Raw genomic sequence first — 27122 nt, forward strand, 5'->3', positions numbered from 1 at the left:
GCAGCAAAAAAATCTCTCTCTTTTACCACAGGCGTGATATTAATATTCCTGCATCTGTAAATATCTATATTTATAGTTTTATTTACCTATATAAATGAATACATACGTAGCATCCATCCGTGGATCTCCACGCACACCTCAATAACTGTATTTACATCCATCCATATCATGTATATCTTATCTACACACGCATATATAATAATCACTCTCTGTGTACACACATACACCCCCATATCTGGATCAGCTGGAAAATTATCTCGTGAATATACACACACACATTTAAAAAAAAATATTAAAAAAAAAAAATCTCTGTGATACAAACGCTAATTTTAATTTGATTTTGATACAGAAAATGGCCATAACCACCGCCCTACATCAGCCGGTGGAGCCTAAGGAGGAGAAATACACTTATTTTTCCCTTAAAAGGTCTCTAAACACTATTGTATGTGTGTGTATACGGCTCTAAATATACACACCCGCGCTCACACATATACACACAGAGAGAGGATATATTTATAAAATAAAATAAAGACGTCAAAGCACAACTCACAGCTCCCAAGAGCCTAACCCGTGGATTTAAAAGCTAAACATCACAAGTTAGGGTCTCAGGGATTGAGAGGGGCGCAACAAACTAGTCCTTGCAAAAAAAAATATATAAAAAAAATAAAAATACCAAAACCAACGGGGATCAAAAAATAATAATCATTAAAAAAAAAAGATCAAAAGGAGAAAGAGGAAAAGAATAGCAGGCAAGTTCAATTCATGGCTCAAGATTACAAAACAGGACACACAGGTGGAAGGAAAGAGCTTCTCTAAGGACCCTCTGTTGAGAGAATACATTCCATTTTTAATCGTTTATACAAAAAAAAAAATGACATGGCGCGGCAGGTTCCTTACAGCTCCCAACAAGGTCGCTTGCGACAAATACACGAAAAGTCTCCGCATTTAAATAACGAAGAGGAAGTTTGGGGCAGTGACGGAATTATTTTCATTGTTTCAACGAGAAGGAATGCAGAAATAAGAGCAGGAATCTGCAGGCTCGCTCCCGGCCCCTGGCACAAAGCGTGCAGCAGCAGCAGCAAGGCGCTGCCTCCCCGCCCCCTCCGCCAGCCCCGGGGATGGAGAAAAACCCCGAGTCGCCACAAAACCAGGTAGAAACTCACCATTTGGAAGCGGGGGAGGCTCCGATCGGCGGCGCTGGGAGCAGCCGGGGGGGCCGGGGCAGTGCCCGTACCAGGCTGGGTGCCCGGCGGGGTTTGACACCCGAGCGGGTGCGAGCGTGCGGTGTGTGCGCAGCCGGGGGAGGGAGGCGGCCGAGGGAGGGCGGGTGTGTGCAGCTGGGCAAGCCGCTTGCATTTTTAAAACATCTCTCTCTCTCTTTTTTTTTGTTTAAATAAAAAAAAAAATATAGGGAATATATCAAGGAAAAGCTGGAGAAAAAAAAAAAAAAAAAAAAGGAGGTGGGGGGGTGGGAGGGTGGGGGGAGGAAAGGAAAAGGAACCGAATTCCTCCGCAGCTCCTCTCGCCTGCCGCCCTCCGCGCTCCCCAGCAATGCCGCTGCCGCCGCTGCTGCTGTTGTTATTATTATTATGATGAAGAGACGGGGCTGGGGGGCTGCGGGAGCCGGGGCCAGCCCGGTGCCGGAGCGAGCCCCAGACTGTCAGCGGGGAGGAGGAGGAGGAGGAGGTGGAGGAGGAGGAGGAGGGAGGAAGGGCGCGGGCAGCAGCGCCGCAGCCCCGGCCGCCCTCCCCTGCCAGCCGCCGGCCGGGGCTTCAAAGGAAAACCTGGAGAAAAAGCCGCTCGCCCGGGAGAGGAGGGTGCGAGCCCCGCGCACACACACACACCACACACACACACACACACACACACACAAAGGGACTCCATCCTGCACCGACTCCTCTCTCCGAGCACCTTGTGCACCCCCAGCCAATGGAAATTTACGCCGGCCATAACCCAGAGCAGGATTTCGTCCCCAGCTTGCCACCTCCTTCCCTCCGCTCTTCTCCCCTTCCCTGCCTCCCCCCCCGTCCCCCCCCGTGCCCCCCCCCCCACCCCCCCGCCCAAATAAATAATACGGATCCGCACCCTCCACCCAGCTCTGGAACCGCTTTAGGCCCAGCGGCATAAGCGGGGAGAAGCCGAAACGTACCGGAGGGCCCGAGGTTAAAAATGCAAAATATCCGGCGCTGCCGAAGGCAGGTCCCCCCCGGCCCCGGCCCCGCCGCCGCCCGGCCGGGGGCAGCGGTAACAGGCACCATTACGGAACCATCATCATCATCATCATTCACTCCGTCCTTTTCTCACCTCAGGAGTCTGAGCCCATTCACCAAAGTCCTTCCTCGTCCAGGAGCTCAAATATTTTCTTTTTTTTTTTTTTTTTCTCCTTTTTTTTTTTTCCTCCTTCTCGATCAGCCAGTCCCGACATCATTAAACTACAGTCCTCCTCTTCCTCCTCCTTCCTTCTCCCCCTCTCTGTCTCCCCCTCTCTTTTTTTTTTTTTATTTCAAAAAGGGGGAGTGGGGGGGGGGGTGGGGGGGGGGGGGGGGGAAGCAGACATAGCTGCATGAAGTGGCTGCCTTTTCGAAAGCACATTTAATCTTTCCTGGCTCCCCTAGGCTTCGAAGAAGTAGAAGGGAAAGGAGAGGAGAGGGGGAAAGAAAAAATCCAGGCAAGGGAGGCTGTTGAGGGACAGCAAGCATCAGGCTCAAATCAACGACCAGATGAAAATGTACTAGACCACACTGCCCCCTCTCTTCCTCTCGCTCTGTCTCCTTCTCTCTCACACACTCTCACTCCTGGAAAGCTTCAGTGTCTGGTTACAGACTCTTTTGGATCCTTCCCCCCCCCCCTCCCCACCCTCGCCCTTTGCCAACTATCCTAGAGATTCCTTGCATGCCTACTTAAATCTTTAACAGAATAAGGACCCGGCTCCCCCCGCCGCCAGCCCCGCACACTCACACACACTCACACACACCACTGCCGGTCACCCCTCCCCAATAATCTCTTAAGCTCCCGGGAGAAACCCGCCGGCGCATCCCCGCCGCATCCCCGGCCCCGCCGCATCCCCGCCGGGTACCAGCCCCGGGACCCTCCGGGCAGCCGCTCCCGCTCCCCCCTCCGCCTTCCTAAGGGGGTGCAGGGGGCTGAAGGGGAAGGAGAGGGAGAAGCGGAGGGGCTGCAGCCCTTCGCCTCGCATCCCTCCGGCTGGCTGTGGATTTTAAAACAATAAAATCCAGCGCTGGCTCTCCCGGGTGCCCCCCGCTCCCCCCCTCCGCCACGCCGCAGCCGCCCGTGGAAATCGCACGCCCCACGTCTGCAGTGAGGCAGGCAGACTGCCTGGCTCATGCCCGTGATGACTTTAGAGCTGACAATCTCCTCTCCTCGACCCCCCCTTCCCCTCCACACCCACCCCTGCGCTCAGTGGCAGCACTGCTGCCTCTCGCTCCAGACTATATTTGCAATATGTGCTAATTTACCAGCTATATGCCCTTGGATTTTAAAATGAACTCATCAGTCAATGTTTCTAGTACCGATGCTCCCTCTCTCCCTCACACACACCCTCCACTGCAGACATGTTACTCATTCTCCAAGCATTTCCTCCCCGAATGTCCGTCAGACGCATATACACTTCATTGATCAAACCAAATCCCCTGATAACAATAAATAATAATACAGACAGTTAACATCAGCGGGGAGTGGAGCGGGGGGGCGCGGGGGGAGAGACAAAGATGACGACTAAATCTGCATTGTGCTTTAGGAGGCTGAGCCCTGCCTTTCCCAGAGATGCTCCGCACAATGCGGGGCACAGGTAGCCCCGAAACCGAGCTCACTCCTCGTCCTGGGGCCTTCCCCAGACCCCCCCCGCTTGCCCAAACATTGGGAATTGGTGATGCCTGATACCTGAATCCGCTCAGGCTTCAAAAGGTGTTTGTAGGAACAGGAGGTGGTTCTGGCTATGGAGGAGAGGAAGCACCTCACGCAAAATACAGCAATAAATCCAGGCGGTTTCTTTGTTACGCTGAGCACTGCACAGACACTCAGGAATTAAAGGTATCCGGGCATCCAAAGACACCAGGATTTCCAGAAACACCTTCTCAGCTCCCCCTGAAATCTGTTTCCATTGTACTGAAGGCGGGGAGCACCTATGCAAGAAACCAGGTTGGGAAGACGGGCTGTTAAACATCCCTCTCTCGCACGTGCCGGGTATTTCAAGGGCTTTAGGGCTGCCGTGGCTTCATTTCCCAGTTTTCTGGGGCTGAGACAGGGGAAGCGGGAGATTGGGATTGCCCCTCGGGATTTTGGCTAGTTAGACATCTTGTGTGGGTCTGGCAAAGAGAAAGTGGCTGCAGTGTGAGCGTTCGGGAAGTTAGGGAGGGTGGGGCTATCTAGAAAAATTTGACTCACTGGGGTAACTCCCTGAGCACAGGAATCAAATTATTGCTCCAAGCAAACTGCATTTTATGAGCAGCAGCCCCGGAATGAAATTCTGCATGCACACAGAGCTGGAGACAGCTAAAATAAACGCATGGAAATAAATACACAATCCATAATTAAATTATTGGGTGCAATGCAGAAGTCCCTGGGTGATGGAAGAGGTGGGATTATGCAGCAAAGTCAGTCTGGGAATCCACGGATACAAATTTTCTTATTTATACCGGCATAATCCTGATTGGCATCAGCCTAGATAGGGGAAGAACCAAACCCTGTGTACTGAAGGATCTAATCTTTGGGAAAAGGAGACTGGATTAGTGACTGTATCTGCCAACCATCCTTTCACTCCCTTTGGAGTCCCTCACCACCACTGCAAGATTTCACCATCACACAGAACGTTTCACATCCATTGTCTCCTTATCTTCCTTCCCAATAAAAAATGTTTGATTTTTTTTTTCCCAAAGTTTTGTAGCAAACACATAATTTCTTTACACACTTTAGCCAAGCCTTTGGAGGATACTTATTTCAAGCAGTTAACACCTGACCCCAATTTTTGTGGGTAATTAGTGAGCTAGATAACCACACAAAGTGGGTAATTATTTAGTACCCAAGGGTACTGTACAAAAGGGTAGAGGCTGGCGGTATTAACAAAAGCACATCCCTAATTATTGTATCCATACCAATGTTTTAAGAACAGTTACTTCCACCTAATGATCCATGATAAATCAGTAAACTCTTTTGCTTCCTTAGCATGGGATAACCAAGGGCAGGATGGGAGAGCAAAGCCAATGCAAGGCACAACTCCAGTTTGTGCAGGCTCTGAGAGAAGCGAGAGGAATCCCCCTGGAGAAGGCAGCGAGACTGGAAGTGCCTGATCACCATCCCTAACAGCCAACAGGTGGGTTGGGAAGGCTGGAAAAGCCGTGTAGGAAGTTTGTAGGGAGTGCCCCGGTCTGCTTGTTGCTGAGGCAATGTGGCCGTGCTGATGGATCCTCGTGTACAACAACCACCTCCATCGTGTTCTAACCAAGCTCTGTCTTGCTCCTGGAAATTGCTTTAAAGCTCTACAAATGAGGTGGTTTGTGTTTGGGGAAGGTCAGAAATGCCAGGGAGTTGCAGGGGGGGCGGGGGAAGTCACATTTGATGAGTTTCAATTACCCGACACCACCAATATTTATGCTGCCACAGCCACATTTCTCCCACGGAAAACACTGCACCCTCAGGAGGACTGTCCTCAACTTTAAGAAGGAAGAAATGGGAACTATATTGAAATAGAAACTAAGTAAGATTCAGCTGTTAAATCCATACAAATATCCCCAAGGCAGGTGTCAGAGGATGGTGCCAGACTGGTTTTGGTGACAGGACGAGGAGCGATGGCCAGAAAGAAGAACTCAACAAGTTCCACCTCAACCTCAGGAAGAACTTCCCATGGAGGTGGCAGAGCCCTGGGACAACTGCCCCAGGAGGGTGTGGATTCTCCCTGTCTGGAGCCATCCCAAGCCCACCTGGACGTGTCCCTGTGTCACCTGCTCCAGGTGAGCCTGCCTGGGCACGGGGGTTGGACTGGGTGATCTCCAGAGCTCCCTTCCCACCCCAGCCGCTCTGGGACTCTGTGAGAAAGAATTTGGTTTTAATCAGCAGCGCCACGTGAAGAAGAAGTGTTTGCTGGAAGCAGATCCATGAGCTGGAACACAACAGCCCCCATCCCCTGACCACTGCCTGAGCACTTCACACTCACTTAAGGACATCCTCCAACCAAGACATTAAGCTCAGAGGAAAAGCACTTTCCTCTTTTCATTGCTTTTATGAATCGCCACCAGCATCCGGACACTTCATTTACTGGAGTCCAGCAGCCCTGTTTTGCAAAGACTCAAATTCCAAAATGTTAAAGGCCTTCAGGCTGGCAAGAATAAAAAAAAAAAAAAAAAAATAGAGGTATCATTCTATTTGATTTGATCACAGCTTTGCATTTAACTCAACTTGCTGCTCTGGGCCAGGCACTACACGAAAAACCCACAACTGGCAGCATCACCTGGCCCTGTGACCACCAGGAATTCAAAATTTAAACAGAGAAAGTTTGAGGGGTTTCCACAACTTCTCATATTTCTCTATTGTTCTGTGGTTTGTTGGGTTTGGGGTTTTTTTTTTTGGAGTGAAATAACCACAACTGAAAGAGGCCTGAAAATTGTTCTCATATTTAAAAAGGGGCCAAGTCTCTGCAGTCCATTTATAAATAAATATAAATACAATTGGTATCCCCTCCACTAATCCTCTCAGGGACATGATTTGCAGGAAGTTCTTGCAGAAATGGAGTGAAAGAAAGTTTGCAGAGAGAAGCTGGAAAACAGAGAGGAGGAATGAATTTAATCATGGAGACAGGATCAAAGGAAGGAGAGACCTTGCTAGGTGCACAGTTACAGCAGAAAATCGAGTAAATACAAACTATTGCAAATTTTTTTCCTCAGATCAACTGGAATTAGCAATTCAAAGGGGAAGACACACAGCAGAAGGGATGTTCAGCCAGGGAGGAAGCTTTAGGGATTTCAGCATTAACTATAAAACCTTGAGGCCTTTTTGAGACAAGTCGATAACTTCACTCTGGGCAAAGTGTACAGAGATCATTTAGGAAATATCTTTGAAATAACAGGTACAGCTCAGCTGTAAGGACAGCATATATGACAGCATATATGAGAGGTTTCCAAATTAATAAAATGTCTTCAGGGGAGTAAAGAGCATTCACTGAAAGAAATTAAGGATTCAAATGATGTGAGGAAAGGTAAAATTCAGAGTGTGGGGCACAGCCATGGAAAGCAAAACTGGGCAAAGGCGTCATGACCTGGACATTTCCAGGACGCTGCTCTTGACAACAGAAAGCTTCTGATTTGAGCCTCACTGTTCTGCAGACCAGTTCCACACCAAATCACTGATAAAATCAATATTCTGTAAAAATGCAGAACCATCAGGACAACACTTACCGTGTCCCTGGAAGGTTGTGAGTCCTTGGAAGATGCTGCTGTGTCCAGATTGCTTTTGTCACCCTCATCTGATGCCCTGGTACTCAACAGAGAAGGCAGAGTGTGGTTCAAAATTGTGTCAGTCCCATTTCATTACCACCAAATCCTTTTCAGCCAGCAGCTTTCCCCTCCAAACCAACAGGTATTGCCTCCCCCAAGCACTAAAAAGTGGTGGTTGGATTTTCCTCCCACCCCTCAGTTCTGCCAACAGGTTCTCCTTGAGCTCCAGCTCCACCCATTCCTGGAAAATGGGGAACAGTTGAAATAATGAAGGTGAGAAAGCCCTAAAGTGATTGGATCCCAAGGTGAGTAAGGCAAGGAAAAGAAGGAAAATGAGGCAGTGGGAAAGGCCCTGGGAGTCTGCACTTACTGAAACCCAGGATTAGGGAAAAGGAAAGAATTCAACAAAAGGTCAGTCAATGTCACGGAAGAATTCTGAGAGAAAGTTTACAAAGACTGATTCATCCAAAATCAGAGAAGTGGGAACACTGCACCCAGAATTTGTGTTTTGTCTGTGGGCAGTTACCAACCTGCCCTGATCCCAAGTTCTCCTAAAAGAAAATGGATTCAACCCAACTAAAACTCAAGGTGAAACTCAAAGTTACGTGGATGAAGTCACACAAAGAATTACTACATCACTCTGGCATGATTTGCCAATTCCATCTCACATAAAGCACCCAAACCCCTCAGATTTCACGTGGGTTCAGGGACACCAAAAGTTTAAGTTTAAGGGATCTCTCCTCACAGGGGAGACTCCAGGGTGCTGAGATATCTAGGTGTCAAAGAAATCAAAGCTCTGGGCTCTCCAGGCAGGAAATTCTGTCACACACAGAGAGCTTCACACCCCAGCTCGTGTCCAGCCACTCCACGGGTGCTGGGAGTGGATTAAAAACCAGGGAGCCACGTGTGGAGAGGGATGTGACAGACAGAATGAGTGTCAGGACTTACGCTGGGCCCAGCAGACACTGCTCGGTCTCTGTGTGCCAGAAATAGCAGCAGGAGGCAGGCGCAGCTCCCGGTGCCCCTCTGCACTCCTGCATCGCTTCACTGCAGGCTCTGCTCCACCCTAAACCCACAGCTCCTCCTGGCTAGAATGCAAAAAGACAGCATTAACACTTGCAGGAGATGCAACGTGAAGAAAACAGGCAGAAAAAACCTGAATTTCAGCTTATTTACTATGATAATAAATCACATTACTTAGGATTTTTAATGTGCTGTAACAATGGTCTCGACTCGATTGTGTAGAAGTAGTTTCAGGTGATAAATCTTATCAGTGCCAACTCTGCAAAGCTGAAAAAGGTGTCAGCATGGAGACAGTCCACCAGAAACATTTCTTCCCAGTGTGATCCTCGCAATTCCAGCATGAGTGTCTCTGAACAGCTCATACAGGATCAGTTCCTCTGCCTTTGCTACTCTCCTGAGGAGGAACAAGGACCTTTATTTTATAGGCAGGGAGTAGAACCAAAGAAAAATAAGTGACTCATCCCAGACCCCACAGGGAGTCCACAGCAGAACTTCTGGGCCTGCACCAAGGGCTTAATAAAGAAAAAGAAATGGTTTAGCTCCAAAAGGTAGAGGCTGTGCACAGCCTTTGCCCCATCAATAATAAACCAAGACAAGCCCCTTGAGCTGCACGCGAACCAGGGACAAGATTGAAACGACAACCTTAATTCACCTGGTGTCTCCAGGAAATCCAAACTCGTTTTTCCCACAGGAAAATCCAATTCCCAGAGGAACCCCTCCCAAACCCACCTTTCCCTGGGATAATTCAGTCACAGCCCCTGATTCTCACTGTTTGACCCACATGGGTGGTCTCTGCTTCTTGCTGGAGCTGCTTGTCCACGCGGAGCCAACTGCAGCAGCAGCTCCCAAGTGATTATTTGATCACTTTCCTGCTTAATTGCCAGTTTTAATTACTCGCATGGCAACAACAAAAAGCCAAGCTGGCAACGGAAATCCATTCTTTGGACAACTTCTGCCTCTTCCCTCAGACACAAACTACTGCTCTAGAAGCCATTCCTGATTAATAAGGGGCCCTCGTGGGAAAGCCACTGGATTTCATTTCCTTCAGCTGACAGCCCAAGTCCCTAAAAAGCAAGGGCAAAAGAACCTTTATTTTATCGTGGCAAGATGACACTGTTTTTCCCCTTGCCATTTTCCTTCAGGAAGATATATTAGCACTACATTTGCTCCTCCATGTGGTGGGATTTCTTAAATAAAAACGTATGTTCTATACGTCTGAGCTTGGAACCAGAGCTGCATTAGCCTGTTCACCATCCACGTTTGCTTCAGACTTGGCCAGCCACCTAGAAAACCTGCCAAGACCTCTCTGGCAGCCTCTTCCTCACAGTTCCAGGAAAACATGGAATATTCAAAGAATTTCAGGGCCTCCCGGCTTCGTTTGTCACCACTCTCCTTGCCCACTTAGAGCAAAATCACAGGCAAATTGCTCTAATGTCCTATTAAAGATTTAAAAATGGTCTTCTCCAGAGGAGGGTATCTGAGGACAAATCTCTGCTAATATATAATGCAAGAGCCCCGTTCAGATGTGATGCAATGTGGCAGGAGGCAGGGAGGGAGCTGCTTTACAATCCTGGAGCTTCCCAAGGGAATCCTGTCCTGTTTGGGGCTTTTAAACCTCCCTCAGCTACCCAGGCAAAGGAGAGATTGGTCTTGTGCTCGCTGTTATTCCAGAAACGGCTTCAGAGTGACAGAAGGGAGGGTTAGATGGGATTTTGGGAAGGAATTGTTCTCTGTGAGGGTGGGCAGGCCCTGAAATGGATTTCCCAGAGAAGCTGTGGCTGCCCCTGGATCCCTGGAAGTGTCCAAGGCCAGGTTGAATGGGGCTTGGAGCACCCTGGGATAATGGAAGGTGTCCCTGTGCACGGCAGGGGGTGGAATTAAATGATTTTTAAGGTCCCTTGCAATCCAAACCATCCTGGGATTCTGAACCCATTGAGGTTTCAGACCTGTGGGATGGAAGAAGCAAACAAAAAGTGAATTTACAGCAGAACTCATCACTGCTGGGGCTCAAGGCAACGCTGTTGAAGACTTGCTGAGTGCCACTGCCACAGCTTGTCTGTGAGCTGACCTAGGGACAGGGAGGTGACCAAAGGACATCGATTCCATAACCAAAATTCAGAGCAGGAGCCGTGGGAATGGCAACTGGAAGCATCTCCTCTGCAACTTAACCCAGGAGCAACTCCTTTTAAAGAGGAAAATCCTGAGTGAACAAAGTCACTCTTGACCAAGAGCAAACCCTGGCCCAGAGAAAGAGGCTTTAAATAATTTGGAGAGGTTTTTTCTTACAGAGAATAAAACATCCCTGTGATTTCAGATGTCAAGCAGACTTCCTTGATTCCCAGCACTAATTTATGGATTAAACATTTAACCCTTGATTTGAGCATGGACTGAGAGTTCCCTGTCACTGAGAGCTGAGTAATAAACTAAATACAAAAATTGCTATAATATTATAGATACTGTATTTATAATATTATAAATATTGTATTTATAATATTATACATTAAGAGCTCTATTTCCTTATATTATAAAACTATTGTGCCATATATTATTAATATAAAAATAAACACAATATTGATGACCAATGACTTCAATCCAGAGCCTCCAAGCAGCTCTGATTCAGCAGCCTCACTACACCTTTACTAACGTGGAATGCACTGGACACTGATTGTACTTTTTCCATTAACACCTACCCTGCTTAACTCCTCATTCAATAATTATTCTCACATGCAAATGAAGGCAAGCACGTGGCTGAACAATCTCAGGGCTATTAGAAAATAAGTTCTTTTCCCACTTCAGAAGGGAAGGGCTCTCTCTAAAATTAGCTGTAGATCTGCAGCAGGGAGCAGCGGAGCCTTCCCTTCTTCCCTTCCAACTTCCTTCCTATTTTCCCTTCTCTTCCTCGTTCTTTTTTTAAAATCCCATCCTCCACATCCCACAGGCTCCTTCGCAGGAAATGCAAAGCCAAGGGGGAGCTGAGGCATCTGCCAGACTGCAAACACCACTCCTGCGAGCCACTCTCGGGTGCCACGACTGCTGTTTGTTGTCAGAGGAGATGAGAGGCCACTTCAAACACAAGCAAAACAAACTTCTCACTAAAGCCACATCAGTGCCATTAATCCGGGAATGGGTTTGACCTGCTGCTTGTAGCAATTCCTTAAATCTCACTTAAGCTGAGGAACACAAAGAGGCTGCCTGCACTCGCCAGGGACTGTGGTGACCCCAAATCTCACACCAACCTGGGCTGCTGCAACCACACATGTCCAGCCAGGATCGCCTGGGAGTGACCTCACACTGACAAGGGGATGGCAAAACAGAGCCAGGTGTGACCCTCACTGCTTCTGAAACTTTTATTACTCCTGGTGATGCAAGGCTTCCAAGAAATTCATTTCTTGAGGAGGGAAAAGGCCACAGCCCATGTTCAGGTGCAGATCTGTGGCCTGACTGACCTGGATGTCGTACCCAGCCCTCCAGTGATGCTCTGCCTGGCCCTGGATAAGTCACTCCCCTTCCTCTGCTCTCATTTCCAGTGGGTAGGAATTACTCAGTGGCCCACACATTTGAATAATTACCATTAATACTGCAGCACTGCAGCTGTTCAGCCCGTGAGCCCAAGAGAACGGCAAACATCCATCAACCCCTCACTTTTATTTGCCAGTGGAGCCATACATGGACTGGGCCACACTCCAGGCTTCCTCAGCATTCCTCCCCCAACACTGACAAGTATCATCAGCTTTGGACAGCCCAGATCTGCCCTTCCCACTGGATTTTCCCAGCTCTTGAGTTGCTGCACTTCATCCCAAACCTTACGGAGCCTAAGCTCAGTTCCAAAGTTTTTACAATGAACGCCCATAATTCTGTGTATGGTTATTAAAAACATAAGTATCTAATCTGTTCTAGACTTGCAAAGTTCCCACTAACTTCTAAAGCAATTAGGTTCCTTTTTTTAATTAAATACTGGTGGAAAAAGAATTGCTTTATAAAACATTTGCAATTTGTCACTATTTAATTTCACTACTTGTCTCCTTGCCCTCACTTTGTGAGACTGAGAGATTCCCGGTCTCCCTCCTCATCCTTTCTTTTCCTCAGAACATCCATCTGTTCCTTTCCTTTCTGATGGGAATGGTTCAGTGCATCCATTTCACATTTCTCTCTGCTTGGGACCTGCTTGCTGGCACCTTTTTAGCCACTTTTTGTCCTCTCAGATTTGGTGGAACAGCTCCTGTGCCATCTTAGCGTCTTTGGACTCAAAAATTTCACTTTAGTGTCAAGCAGGGGTTTACCCACTCCCACTTTATAAGAGCAACAAGGCCTAAAATGTTAATAAAAACTAAAATTCATGGCTTGAGTTGAGAATCTACTGGATCTAAGAAAAACAAGCAGCAAAGTCTGGCTGCCCATCAAGAATTCCACGATCCTTAAAAAGGGTCTGGAGTGGAGGTGATGGGAAGGAGGAGCCACTGCTTATAAGACAGAAGGAAGAATTTCAATTTCTTCCCATGTCTGCCCCAGAAACCTGATTCTTGAACTTATTTCACCAGGAAACAGGGCCATGACATTGCACAAAGAGGATAATTTCACCCTATAGCGTGCACAGATTATTTGCTCGGGGAGAATACATTTTGTGTTTTGAATGTATAAATCTAAATATATGCAAGTGGGACTGCCTGCAGCACCATCAGAGTCAGGGCAGCCAGGAGTTTTGTCTTATTTAAAGAGCAAAGATAAAGAAAGTGGGAGGTGTATTCCCAAATATTTTGGATCTTCCTCTGCTATGGGAAATTTCCAGCCACGAGATTTCTTTTCTGTTCCAGTTTGCTTTTATTGCTTAAACCCTGCTAGTCCAACACCACAGTTATGAGTTTGTCCCTGACTGAAGCCTGAGTGAACACAGAATTTATCCCAAAAACTCACACTGCAAATGCTGAACTGGGTTTTACATCTAAATCCCCAAGCTGGGAAGAGGAAAAAGTGGGAATGAGAAGGAAGAAGTGGTTAAAAAAAGAGAGATGAGCGTGGCCATCTCTGCTCTGGCCTCACACTGCTCATTTCCAAATATTGAGCTGGTCCACACCAGCTCATCCTTTCGCTTTCCAATTGCACTGAGCACTGCAATCGATGTCCTCATCTCACTGAAAGGACATCTGTGTCCCTTATAGATTAAAATTTTATACTTTTAAACTCCAACACACGCACACAGAGTGTGGTGGCGTTCCCAAAGGCGCGAGGAGCAGCACTGCTGAGCTCTGGGCTCTGAGTCTGGGCAATGAAATTGTCTTATTTTTAACTGTCTGAGCAGCTTTCAGGCAGGAGCAAGTTAGAATCCAGATTAATTCATGCAGAACCCCATCATCATCATCATCACAATCACAATTTAGCTCCCAAGGTTGCTGTGCTTGGAATTCCAGTTATGACACGAATTCTATACATTTTCCACAGATTTAGAAATGGCCTCAATAGAACACTTAGGGCCTTATTCATTAAACAATGAGTCATTCTGGCATTCCACTCCATCTCATCCCAGTTCTTACACAACTTTTATGTACAAATTTCACTGCACTTAATGCATCTGATTGAGGAGGGTGGCAGCAGAGTTTCAGCTGGGTGTGGAAATAGATGGAACTCACTGGCTAAAAACAAAAAAAAAAGGAGGAAAAAATCCCTCTAATGGTGAAAGTTTCATCTTCCACGAGCATGTGAGAACAGGGAAGCAAAAGAAAATCTGCCATGAGCATTACTGTGAGGATTTCCTTGCTGCCCAGCAAGCCAGGAGAATAAAGTATTTCAGAATACAGCACTCGAGTAGCAATTCTGGGCAGATAATTTCAGTGGTGCTCTACGAGAGGCTTAAAAGCTTCCCTTAATGTGCACTTTACAACTGTGGCAAACTAATGATGGTGCAAGACCACAAAATATTTCCCAAATCATTTCCCTAATGACCTAAAGCTTTCAGATGGGCTGGTTGTATTTTGTGTGTGTGATTTAAATGAGGATTGAGTTGAAAATTGAGGATTAAGCCAGAGCAAGAGCTGTCACCCATCTCTCAGGAACGTACCTGTATTACAAACGGTGCAGAACGCCTACACAGCAAACATAGAACGATTTTTTGGTCAATACCGACTTAATCTAGGCAGAGCACATCAAAATACTGGGTTTTACCATTCTCTAGCAGCTGGAATACAAAGTTTTTTGGGACACACTGGTTCCCAGCCAGCAGGAGTCTGAACTGTTGTCATTGAGTCCGGGTAAACTGGGAAACGCTACAAACTGCTCTGAATTTTTTAACTGAGAGATCTCAGCACAAATAACTATTTTACCTTCTCTTTGTCCTTTCAGCCTCCTTCCTGACTGCTGGACACGTGGCTGGGATTTCTGGGTGCATGGCTGGGATTTCTGCAATTCCTGCAAAGCTGGAGCAGAACACCCTCGGAAGTCACTGCTCTTCTATCAGGTCTGATTGGGATTAGAAAAGAGTCTCAGAATTTGTTGGGAAGAAGGAAGACACAAGAGCACATGAGGCAAATGAGCTGTCCTTTCATTGGGAACCAATCCAAGACCTCATAATTCCTTGGATTTTTGCAGTTTTCTTCATTACACATGTAAGCATCAATGCCTATTTTTGGTCTTTATCCCTTACAAGTCACAGTAAATTTGGAATCCACCTCACCACATTTGCTTGTGCATTATCTCCCGAGCCCTCCCCATGCCAAGAAAAGCCCAACACCCTCCACGCCCGTGGTCCATGTGGGAGAACGGGGATGGAAGTGGAGTGTGCCATCTCCTCTCCATGGATTCCCTCACCAGGCTGTTTCTGGTCCTTCACTTCACGTTAAGGGACCCAAAGCAAGGACAAAGTCTGCATTTCACTATCGCAGGACAAACACTTTCCTGGGTTGTTTCTTTTTCATTTCACATTCCAGTGGAAAACATTCCCTGAAAAACAGTTGCTATCTCCCTGGCTATCCAGGCTGAACTGAGTAAAATCTGGGAATGGAAACCAAGGAAAACAGGACACTTTTGTGCCTTCACTGCTCAAGCTGAGGGAAACAAAACTGGCAATTAAAGGCACCGCTCGGGGTGAGCCACCTTCCTTTTTGCTTCCTCCTCTCCTCATTTACAGCTCCTGAGTTGTTCCTTTCCTCGTTGCTAAAGGTCCATAACTGTAACACTGCCACATTCTCCTGGAAATCTACTTAAATGGCATATGATGGAAGCCATATGATAGGAGCTTAATTACACAGAGGGCATATGGAAGGCATATGACATAGGGACATATGGAAGGCATATGATAGAAGGGCATCCGAGGACATATGATGGGAGTCTAATTAATTGACAATACATTCCTCTCATCAGGGGGAGAGCTGGAATGCTGTTTTGTTCAGAGGAAAAATATGCACATTGAATTACGTTCACCACTGACCATTCTCCTTTTTAATTATGATTCCCTGGGTTTTGGAGCGGGATGGATCTTTTCATTTACATCTCACAGCATAAACATAAAGTTATGTTTGACAGGATTATTACAAATAATCACTATTTTTGAACCTCATGAAGTTTTCTTGTAGGTGTGCAGAGCAAATCTGAAATGTTACCACCAAAAAATAAGAAAAATAGAAGAGCCTGTTCTTATTTGGGATTATTCACAAAGCTGCTCCTAGAGAAGTCCCAAACAGGTTAAAAACCCCAACCCTCATGGAAAAAAAAAAACCTCTGCACTGGATGGGAATCAATGCAGCTGAAAATTTGCACTTCCATCTGCGAAAAGATTTATGGGGGGGAAATAAGGTAGTGCCTGGAATGTGCCAAAAAGATTCCTCATTTTTTAACTACCTGCATGTGTTTGGGGCATGTGCCTTCCTGAAACACAGAGGCAGCGTTGTGTTACCCCAGATCCTTTCCTTGTCCTGAGGAGCTGCAGAGCTATAAACCATGGCAGTGATATCTGTAACCTCTTTGAAACCAAGATGGGATCAAATCCCACTAATCCACTTTTGGAATAACTCACAAGTGAGCCCTGAGTAACCCTCACAGCTTCTCTTTGCGTTCAGTAAACAGGGATTTGCAGATATTCAAGTCTTTAAGGGCCATTTTACCAGAAAGAAAGCATTTTTCTGGGTTATTCAGATACCCTGAAATATCATTATCATGTTCACACCTTTAGATTAACCCAGTGAAATCAACCCAGTGCCTGCTCCTTATTTTTGTTCACTAACTTAACAAGTTTAGTAAGAGACGGAGCATCTTATTTCTGGGAACTCAGGAACCCTTTGCCAGAATTACTCACAGAGAGAGTGAAAAGATCTAAGTTCAGGTCCTGGGCCCTGACCAAGGGTTGTGGCCACCACCTTCACCCAGGCCCCCAGAGGACCTGAACCCTGAACGCTGCCAATATCAAAACGTTCACTTTTCTCTTCCAACTTTAGGAGAGTTTCAAGGGTTTTTCAGGTCTCCAATATTCAGGCAAATAAAACCAGAGATTTCAGGAGCACTTGGGTAAATTGGGTGTTCCCAACTCCCAGCATTTTAGACATGTAAAACACATCAGAAATGTGGGGGTTTTCGGTCCCACAGCTTCTCCACAACGTTTGGGGTGTTCTGCAGCTCCTTCACCCAGACTGCTGTGAGGGGGAAGCAAACCAGCTCTGCTGGATGCATCAACCTCTGAAACACCCAACTTTAATGTACAAAAGCCCCTAAAAATCCCCATTTTAGCTGAGTGTATTCCCCACTGGATATTCCCTCGGAACAGCTCTCCTGAGGGCTCTGTAGATTTAGGTACTTTCACTGAAGTCCTCACAGGCTTTATCTGGAAGCATCAGCCTTGTTTAACTCCCAGTGCAGAATTAACTGAGCCAGTCAAAGACTAATGGAAAAGGGAAACAATCCAGGATATTTTTACCTTTGGAGACTTCTGGTTGCTGACCACGAAGGCAAGAACACTGAGAGGTTGCCACGGTGCTTTTTGGGAATGTTAACACTGCGCTGCTCGAGGGCTAATGAAGGAAGACAAACATCACTGGATTTGCTAAAAACTCAGTAACACAGCACCAACAAGTAGAAAAACGCCGATGAAATGAACATTTCTATAATTCTAGAGAGGCAGAAGGAAATAAAAAGGTTTTCCAGCTCGTCTTACCTGCTCTTTCCTGTTCCACGTGTCCAGAGCAAAGAGTGCTGAGGATTTACAGTCGCTCCTCACGCCGGTGTGTGCAAGACCCAAGGAAAGCTAGGAGGTTGTACAGTTATCTCCCTTGGTGTAATTCTAAACTATACAACCTACTACCTCAACCTGGATGCATGCAGTCAAAAATTCATAATCTCAGGGGCTTCTAGTTACAACAAAAAAAAAAAAAAAAAGGCCTCCAAATCCTCAGTGGGATAATTTAAAGGGAATAAACTGCTGGGGGAAAGACACCAACTCCAAATTCAGCTCCCCACAATGGAAATGTGAGCAGACACAAGAAGCCAGGGTTATTCCTGCTGGATTTGGACAAGATCACAGAGGTTTTCACATGAGGTGGAATTATCTCCCTGGCCAAAAGAATGGTGTTCCCCCTCCACAGCAGATTCAGAACATACACAGACATATATATATATATTTTTAAGCATTTAGAGAAGGCTCAGGGTGAAATTTGTCCTGACATGTCTTTTCCTTTCTGAACACACCACGCTGACCTCGAACACGTGCCTTGGCTCCCGGATGTTTGAAGGATGATTGCAGGAGTGGGGTTAGGGAAGAGAACTGCAGAAGGGGTAGAAAGCTTGAGGTGAATTTTACCCTTGCACCAAAGGGTTCAAATTAACAAAAGCACCACCGAGCCCCCCTCACCAGGCAGCCCTGCTCCCTTCACAAGACACACGTTTTTAACTTGTGTTAATTCCCAGCCAAAGCAGCAGGATGTTATCCTTGTGACTCACTCCCGGCACCCACCAAGGTATCACTTAAAGCAGCAGGCTGCCTGTTTATTAGGGCTTTACAAACTGGGATCAGCAGCTCCAAATGTGCTGGTGGGGCTGGAGCAGGGCTGGGATGCTGCCCCTCAGGTGAATCCAGCCCCTGGCACAGCAGCTCCGTGCTGGAAGGGGATTACAAGGGAACCAAAGCCCAGGAATGAAAGCCGAGCTCTGCTGAATGCAGCATTGCTCTCTTTTCCCAGGATAAAGCAGCACTGCTGATGATGGAAAAGGCACTGCCCTGCCTTTACCTCCCAAGCCTGGCAGGAAATAAGGGAGGAAGATGGGAAACAGCATCACTGTTCAGAACTCAGCCTGCAACGGCAGGAGAACGTGGGAGAAAATGCCAAATAATCTTTCTGCAGTGTCTGAACGCCCATGACGTTGATGGTATCCCAATTTCTAATGACTCCATATTTGGTAAAGTTTACTTTGACCAAAGAGTGGAAATCCAACGTATTTTAGTTAAGAGCACAGAGCAGAGTCACTGTTAACTATTTGATTGTTAGAGCAGTGACCAAACCACAGCTCTGGATAAAGAAACACGGATTTCTGGCCCTGTACTCCGACCAGGAGCTTTGTCTAGAAGCATCCTGGACCCAACTCCTCGATGCAACATCACCATTTCTGTGCACTGAACAGCTTTTCTCTGACATGAAATGAGATTGTTTAGCTCAAGTATCTCTTATGGAAGGCAGTGAATCTGAGTGCTGAGTTAGGCTGGTGGAAAATCCCAAATCCTACCCAATCTTTGGGTCACAGAGGAGACAAATTCCCATCCAGACTTCCAAAACCAACCTGCTTTGTATTTTGCAGCTATAAACGAACCCATTTCAGTATCACACACCTAAACCACTCGTTTTCTACAACTTATCCTTGCAAGTATTTCTCTGCATCTCCATCTCGTAACATCTAACATTCCATGATTGCAAATTTATAGATTATTACCTCTACCTGCTCAGTTTTGTGAGAAGGTGCTGTTAACACTGAGACTGACACAGGCACCCCTTGCACACCAGGTATTTATAACCAGAGCTGAGCAAAAAACCCCAAAACTCTTCAAAATTTTATCTAAAATGGAAGGTAGAGAGAGAGGCAGAGAGTTTTGTTTCATTTGTATCCTCAACTCAGCAAAGGTCTTTTCGTGGATAAATTACAATCATAAATTCCTTACTTTAGACTTAGGCCAAAATAACCCACATTTTTCTCAGGCTGGCCAATGCCAGTGATTCTCCACCTTTCCCTGCTGCTCTTCCATCTCCACACAGAGAGACCTCAAGAACTTTCTAAACACCAGAGCAGTTTCCATCCCAGGGTCTCACACCTAACTCACCCTCTGGGGTCAACTTTTAGACACCTCCCCATCCCGCTGCACAAATTCTCCTGGCAAATTGGCCCCGTTTATGGCCTCAGCACTCACTACAGGTGTTTTGTTCCCTCAAAGCTTGGCCTGCTGGAAGTGTATCTGCATCCCAGAGGAACTGTAATTTCCAGCAGGAAAAAGTGCCAGGCATTCAAGTCATGCTGTCAAATGGCATATCTGCTGGTAGTAGTGACAGGAAGCGTGGAGTTTAGGAACTGAGCTCAAATATTAAAACAGGAGCAGTTTCCTTTGTGTCCCTCCGTGTCCCCTCTCCATGCCTGGGCAGCTCCCTGGGAGCAGAGCAGGAGGCAGGCACAGCACTTGTGACACTTCCTTGTGGTGGCACCAAGCTCCCTGTTTGTTTTCGGGTGATTTTTGTCAATTATGTCTTTACCCAATTAGCACAATCATACCTAATTACGCAATTAGGGCGAATCTGTAATCCAGTGACAATGTTCAATTACGACGCGTTATCGATGTCAGGAAGTTCCTGTTGAACAGTGGCACAGGGAGAACGTGTGGAGCTCTGTGTTCCTACTCATGGGGCCCCAGTGCCTTTTGTTTGGGACCCCTTTTAGGCCTCTTGCTGTTTCAGAATCCCAGAAATGATTTCACACTTCTGGGGACAAAAGGGAATCTCTGGCCCAGCCCAGCCCAGCCTGCCTTATTTTAAAGCAACAGTGTAATTAAAAAATTGTGTCTTTTCACTCCGTGTAACTCTCTGATTGCTGAGGGAAACGTGAATCCAGCTGCTGTCCTACCACAGGAATGACTGGATTCACATCCAGTGGATATTTATTTTCAAACAGAGAGAGAATGCCTCTGGAGCAGTTCTTGCCAGACAAATCCAGGCTTTCCAGCTCTGAAGTTACCACCTGCCTGTGTCACAGACCTCAGGAGACACCAGGTCCAAGCTTTAGTCTGGACTGGGAAGTTTTCACTCATCACTGGTTTTATTGCCTGTTCCCCTCACAGGCTTCAGGTGAGAGAAAAATTCACAAATCTGCTTCCCCTACCCGCATTTCCTCTTGAATTTCCCCAGGAGTGAGAATCCCAACCCAGAGCTGATTTTTGAGAACAGCCTGGCTGGAATGTCCATATCTTCTCAAACACGCTTCAGTGTAAAGCAGCACTTCAGCCACACAGAAAAGCAGGGGCTCTGAGGGCAGAATATTCCCAAATGCTGACATAAAACAGTGCCTCATGCATTAATCCCCTGCACTAAATCACATTTTATATGCATTTACAGACCCACTGCCTTTGAACAGGATTCCAGCAATGGACACCTGCTACAGATGGTCAAGGAAGCTGAATTTTGTCTTATTACTATCAGGAAAATCATCAGCTGAGGTTTGGCTCTGCATCTTTCAGGCTGTGAAGGATGCAGAAGAAGGAAGAACCCACCTTCCCTTTCAGATCCCAGGCAGGGCTTGCCAAGGAGGGGGTGGGAAAGCAGAAAATACTCCGAAGCAAATGTGTTTCCTTAAGTCATTGAGCAAAAAATAAATAGAAAACCCACAAATGACATCGTTCCAGTTGGAGGGCTGAAATCCTGTTTGCCAAATTTCAGCCTGGAGTGATCTTTTCTTTTTTTTTTTTTTTTCCAGCTGATTTTCATAAACCTCAGACAGGAGGGGGTTTCACACTGGAAATGCTGACGTGATTCCTGCTGGTCATCTCACCCCATCAGCTTTATTTGGTGAAACTTCATCAGAAGTTGGTTGTAATGAGGAACCTCAAGAGGTTCAAAGGTTTACTCCAGCTCAGAGAGCTCTCCTAGAAGTCTGGCAAACACACTAAGAAGGGCTGGAAGCCCAAGAGGCTGCAAAGTAGGGAAAGAAGCCTCATCTGGGCTCAGCTGAAATCCAGAGCAAGTAAATATTTTGAAAGCTCTCTAGAATTCTTCAACACATTACAAAAACCGTGCCTCAACTTTTAGCAGGGTTGCAGCAATCTGAAGGTTTGCTCAATATTCCATTTCAATCTCTGGGCCTTTCTAGGGGAAAGGTGACCGGGCTCTCGCTCCTGAACCAAAAGGGGCTTTTGAGAGGAGCTGGAGCATCAGCTCAGGGTGACACAACACAATCTGAGCACCCTGTGCTGGCCCTAAGGGGGGAAGGTGGCACAAGCCTTAAGTGCTGATGACTCTAAATGACCCCAAAACATTCTGGGGGGGATTTTTTGGCTTATTCCAGGCCTGTTCTGTGACTGAGACCCTGCACAGCACAACTCAGACCCGGAGCCAAGGCTGGTTTCACACCTGCACCCTGAAAAACGAAGGAACTGACAGGTGATGGCCCGGAAGCTGAAGCAAAACCTGGTGGATTGGTGAGGCTGGATCTCACCATGAACCTGCACAAGCACAACCAAAGGCTCCCCAGCCCAGCTGGAGCACTTCCAGCTCAGGGAATGCCACCCCTGCAGTGCTCCCAGAGTCACGGAGCCTGCCTGGCTCAAGGGCAGGTGTCCCAGTCTTGGATCCCTCCCCTAAAAACATCCTCTCCTTATTTCCTCTCTTATTTTCTCCCTTACTGATTAGAAGCAAATAAACAAAAAGAGATGGAGGGGGGAGGAAAAAAATCAGATTACTGAAATACACAGAATACTGAAATTTATCTGCCTTTTAAGAGTTTAACCAGATTTGATTATCTGAATAAGAGTATTTGGATACGGTTCAAATTCCAGGGTACACAATTCCATTCTGCTTATCACGAATCCCATTTGCCACTGCATATGGCTGTTCTAATTACCCGAGTGCTATTGTGTGCTCCTCTGCTGACAAGGGCTCCCTGTGCTCCTCACCAGGCTGGGAAAGGAAGCAACAAACAAATAAATTCCCTTTTCATCCCCCAGTGGGGACCACGGGACATCCTCGTGTGCAGGAGACCTCGCAGGTGCTCTCAGTCAGCAACAGGAGTGAGACGTGGTCACCATATTTTGAGGGAGAAAAAGCAGATTTACCAAATATTAAAAAGAGGAGGAGGTTTGGGAAAGCTTTGCTTCCTCAGAGAAAGAACTTCTGCTGCTTTCAACTCTAACTCTGCCCGAAGGAAACACAAGCACAGCAATGCCTCCCCAGATGCAGCCACACAGGAGAGGATTTTATTTTTTACCTCTAAAGCAGCCACTCTGCCCACTGCCAGAGAAAGGGGCTGCATTTTAATCAAGGCCCCGATTTTTGGAGAGGCTATTGGGACATTTTGGGGGTAATTCCTACATCCAGGTGCTCTGGTTTGATTCCAGAAGTGCCTTCCATGCCTTTGAGTCCCCTGCAGCCTCCAAGTGGGCGAAGGGCTCTGAGCCTCAGCAGTCTCTGTGCATCAGTGACAGATGAAGGGATCTCTGTGCTCTCGGGGTGGCACCTGGATCAAAGCTGCTGCACAAATGCAAGCTCCTTACCCCCCACGTGAGGGGAAAATAATAATGATAAAAAAACCCCTCGTAAGAACCACACAGGTAGGAGCTCCACAGACTCCAATTATTCTCCTCCATCCTAAAAGGAAGACACAATTCAAGGTTCCTCACATCGTTTTGCCAGACCACAGTTTCACTTGAGAACTTAATGAAGTGCAGTGGAACACAAGCAGCAGAACAGAAACACAAATTAAGGCTGGAAACACAATGAAATGCTTTTCAAAAGGCTGGAAAACAAAGGGGCGGGGGGAGAACAGGGGAGGCTGCAGCCAAAAAAGAACAGGGGGGGCAGTTTAACAAGAGACACACTGAGATGCATTTTCAATTTCACTAAGAACAGGTTTTATTGGGTTTATTGGATAATCTGAGCTCAGAGAAGCTGTGCTGGTGGTGCTGCCAGCGGTGCTCTCCTTGGCATCCTCCCTGAACAAGTCAAGAGCCTGCAAGAGGCTTCTTTTAAGCTGTCCCACAAAGCTGAGGCCACAGCATCCCCAAACTCATCCCAGAAAACCAGGAGCAATCAGCAAACCTGCTCAGCCCCAGAAATAACTCCCTGCTTCTCCTCCCAGCAGCACAGGGCCTGCAGCTCACCCCACTTCTGCTGCCACTTCTCTAAAGTTTCCTTTCTAAGCATCCAGCTGTGTTTAGACCAAGCCTCTCACCAAAGGGAGGGAAAAAAAATGGGGTATTGATTAGCAGGTCCCAACATATTCAGTGAGAAATTGCACTATTTTACAGAGAAGAAGAAAAAAAAATAAATCTGTTTCTTCTTTCCTCTTCTATGATTCAAGTATTGATTTCCTAATTAAAAAAAAGCCCCATCAAACCAAACTGTGGTACCCCATTTTGGGACATATCTGACCCAATTCCCCTGCCAGGGGTCTTTTGGCACTCCCCAAGCAATGTCACCTGAAGTGCCACAACATCCATGACCAATTCCAGGCTTTTCTCAGCCTATTCTACCACAAATGGCTTTACAGAGGAGAGACCACCCTACAGAAATGTGGATTTTATTGGGTTTCACCAGCTCATTTCTCCTTGGAGCTCAGACTAAGCGAGCCCATGCTTCCCCTGGAGCCAGCACGTGGGAATCCAACGGGGTGAACATTCACAGCAGTTAAAAAGCCAACCCCAAACCAACCCAGAATATTCACAGACCCTCTGGGAAAACCATTTTTTACTGCCACAGTCAGATGCAATCTCATCCTGCTTCCATGGTCAGCCTCTGCCCATCCCACCATGGATGGAACAACGTCCACTCTCAAAATCCCAAAGGAGAGTTAGACTCCAGGTCCCTGCTCCGGGTAGAACCCCACAACAGAACAATTCAGGAGCTCAAGTTCTGCTGGAAACCACTCATCAGCTTTTATTCCTTGATTTCCTGTCCAAACATTCGGGAAATATTGAGCACCAGCTTTTAAACTCAACTTTACATCACACAGGACTCCAAAATGCAATTTTTTTCCCTTTTTTTACGGCTAGTTTCAGCTCACATGGAGAAAGAAGAGTGGTTGGACTTCTCTGACATCATTTTATGCTTCCACAATAAATAGAAAACACATAGAAAACCCTGGAAATTCAGCAAAGAGGGGAAAAAACCAACTTTTTTGGCCTACAGCAGCGTGTGTCAAAGCAGCCAAGTTCAAACTCAGAGAAATTTAAAAGTGGAAATGCAGAGCAAATCTTTGGTGGAATTAACACTGAAAGCTGCTGGAAAGAAATAGTCAGATTTTATTTTGAGTTTACAGCCTAATTACTTTCATATAGAATCCGTACATTGGGGTTTTAAAAAATGACTTCTTCACAATAATCGTTCCGCTCTCCCAACTTTAAAGGTTACTTTTCCACAGCAGGGTTTGCACTGCCTGCTTCCAGGGTTTTTTCCTGCCCTGCCACTTCTTTTGGACTTTCCAGCATGATTATTTTCTCTTAAAAACTATTTTAAAAGACACAAATAGCATGAAATCAGAAGGAATGGGATTCTATAATAAACTGATTTTTGAGAGAGAAAAGGAGTTGGAGGACCAAGCCCCTCCTGTGTCAGAGAAGGGATTCCGAGTTCCTGGATATAAAGGAGGAAAAGGGATTGTTCCTCTCACAGGTTGCTGGACTAAGCAAGGAAATAATTGATCCATGTTCCTTTAGAAATGAAATGATTTTATCTGTTTCATTATTGAACAACACAAGAACGTTCCCTGTCACATCCCCATCACCAGAGCAGGGCAGGACATGGGTGGGATTTAATTTCTTCAGCCTGACATCAAATAAACTCCCCCCATCCCCTTTTCCTCAGCACAGCCAAGCAAACCACCCTTTGCATGGGGAGAGGTGAGCACTGCCCAGAGCTGAAAGCTGAGCTGATAATTGCAGGGCGAGATTTGCAGCTCCACTTTTATATTCCTCTAAATTAAAAAAAAAAAAAAAAAAAATTAAGAATATCAAGGAGGGAGGAGAGGGAAAAAAAGGAGGAAAGGCAGAAAGAGCGAAGAATATTTCAAGGTGAGCTGCAGCAGCAGCCCAGTGTGCACTTGCCAGCCAGACACAGACCTATAGATACAAGCTTGTGTGGAATATGAGCACAAGTTCGGATCTACGGGTTCGTGGCACCAGGCAGGGATCTCTGCTCACACTGCAAGGCCTGGGGGACACTTTTTGGGGGGGATGGAAAGAGGAGAAGTGTTTGTGCAGGTGGAATTTCCGAGTTATAGCGAGGAGCCTTCATTCTCTCAGCACCTTCAAGCCCCTCCGTGGAGGGTGGGGGGCAGAGTGGATTATTGACTTTGTTATGACATAAAGCCACAGCTTCCAGCACTCCCACGTGAGCCTTTGCAAGAAAATCAGCAAAATAAAATAAAATAAAATAAAATAAAATTTTAAACCAACCAAAGCAAAGCTGATCTGGGTTTCTTCCTCACAAGCACTTTGCTGGACAGAATTTCTGGTGATTACACAGTACTGAGGTTAACAGGAATTTAATTAACAAGCAGCATTGGAGGTATATCACTAAAACAGGGCAGGAAATAATCCAACAGCAAAATTTTGGGATGTAAACAGAATTACAATACGCAGCCACCCCCCACCCTGCAAAAAGCTGTCCTGTTTCCATTCTGGCAGCCTGGATGAGGCAGGCAGAAGAAACAACTGTGTGAGAGTTGTTTTAACTTTCAGAGAAGTCATTACTGACTGGGCTGGGGTTCTACTTTAACTCTATTTTTAAAGGCGAAAAACAAAAACCCTTTCACTCTGCTAAACAAGCTGCAAATTGCCCCTAACCCCAACTCCCTGCATTTCTTCCACACAGACAAAGATAAATGTTCTTAAGGATTTTTCTAATAAAGCTTGAAAAGCAAAGTTTTGCCACTGCAAGCAAGAGACGTCCCTCCTTCCCCTGAGGTTTCCAAGTTTTCTTCCCTGCGTAAGGAATATTTCCCATTTTATTGGTGGGGAATCAGGCTGGAAAGGAGCCTGGCTGTGAGCTCCACACGGAGCTGGTGGAGAGAATCACTGAGATCAACTCTTGCTCAAAGTGTCACCAACTTTTCACTTCTCCTCCTTCAGGAGACAAACTGTGTTGGTGCAAGTTAATATTATCCTCTGTAAAATCAAACAGGCACCACTTGGAAAAGGATTTTGCTATTTGGATGCTGTTAGAAAATTCTCCCTTTTTTTTTTTTTTTTTTTTGGTGCAGGTTCTTAAAATAAATCACTTCAACCTTTCCAGCCTGGTAAATATGCAATTATAAAATACAATTTTCCTTCATTTGGAATCGCTGGGTGGCAAGAAACTCCTGTTGCACCCAGCAATAGATGTTAAACTTTCACCATCTGCCCAAAGGTTATCTAAATCCATCCTCCAAGTTTCAATTCCTACGCTGACACTCACCTTAAAAGAGTCCAGCTTTTCCCAAAGTTTCCAGCAGCCAAAA

The 27122-nt window shown here is 46.4% G+C and overlaps 1 long non-coding RNA gene across 1 annotated transcript; it reads left to right on the top strand.

Moving 5' to 3' along the window:
* The first annotated feature begins 541 nt into the window (after window positions 1–541).
* LOC121667413 lies at window positions 542–6338 on the top strand. Its single transcript, XR_006017064.1, has 3 exons — window positions 542–1151; window positions 5182–5329; window positions 5753–6338. It is a non-coding gene; the product is annotated as an uncharacterized LOC121667413 (long non-coding RNA).
* The last annotated feature ends 20784 nt before the right edge of the window (window positions 6339–27122 follow it).

This window comes from Corvus kubaryi, unplaced genomic scaffold (genome assembly GCF_017639235.1).
Source record: "Corvus kubaryi isolate FWS band 111438036 unplaced genomic scaffold, C.kubaryi_AGA036_p1.0 37367, whole genome shotgun sequence".
NCBI lineage: Eukaryota > Metazoa > Chordata > Aves > Passeriformes > Corvidae > Corvus > Corvus kubaryi.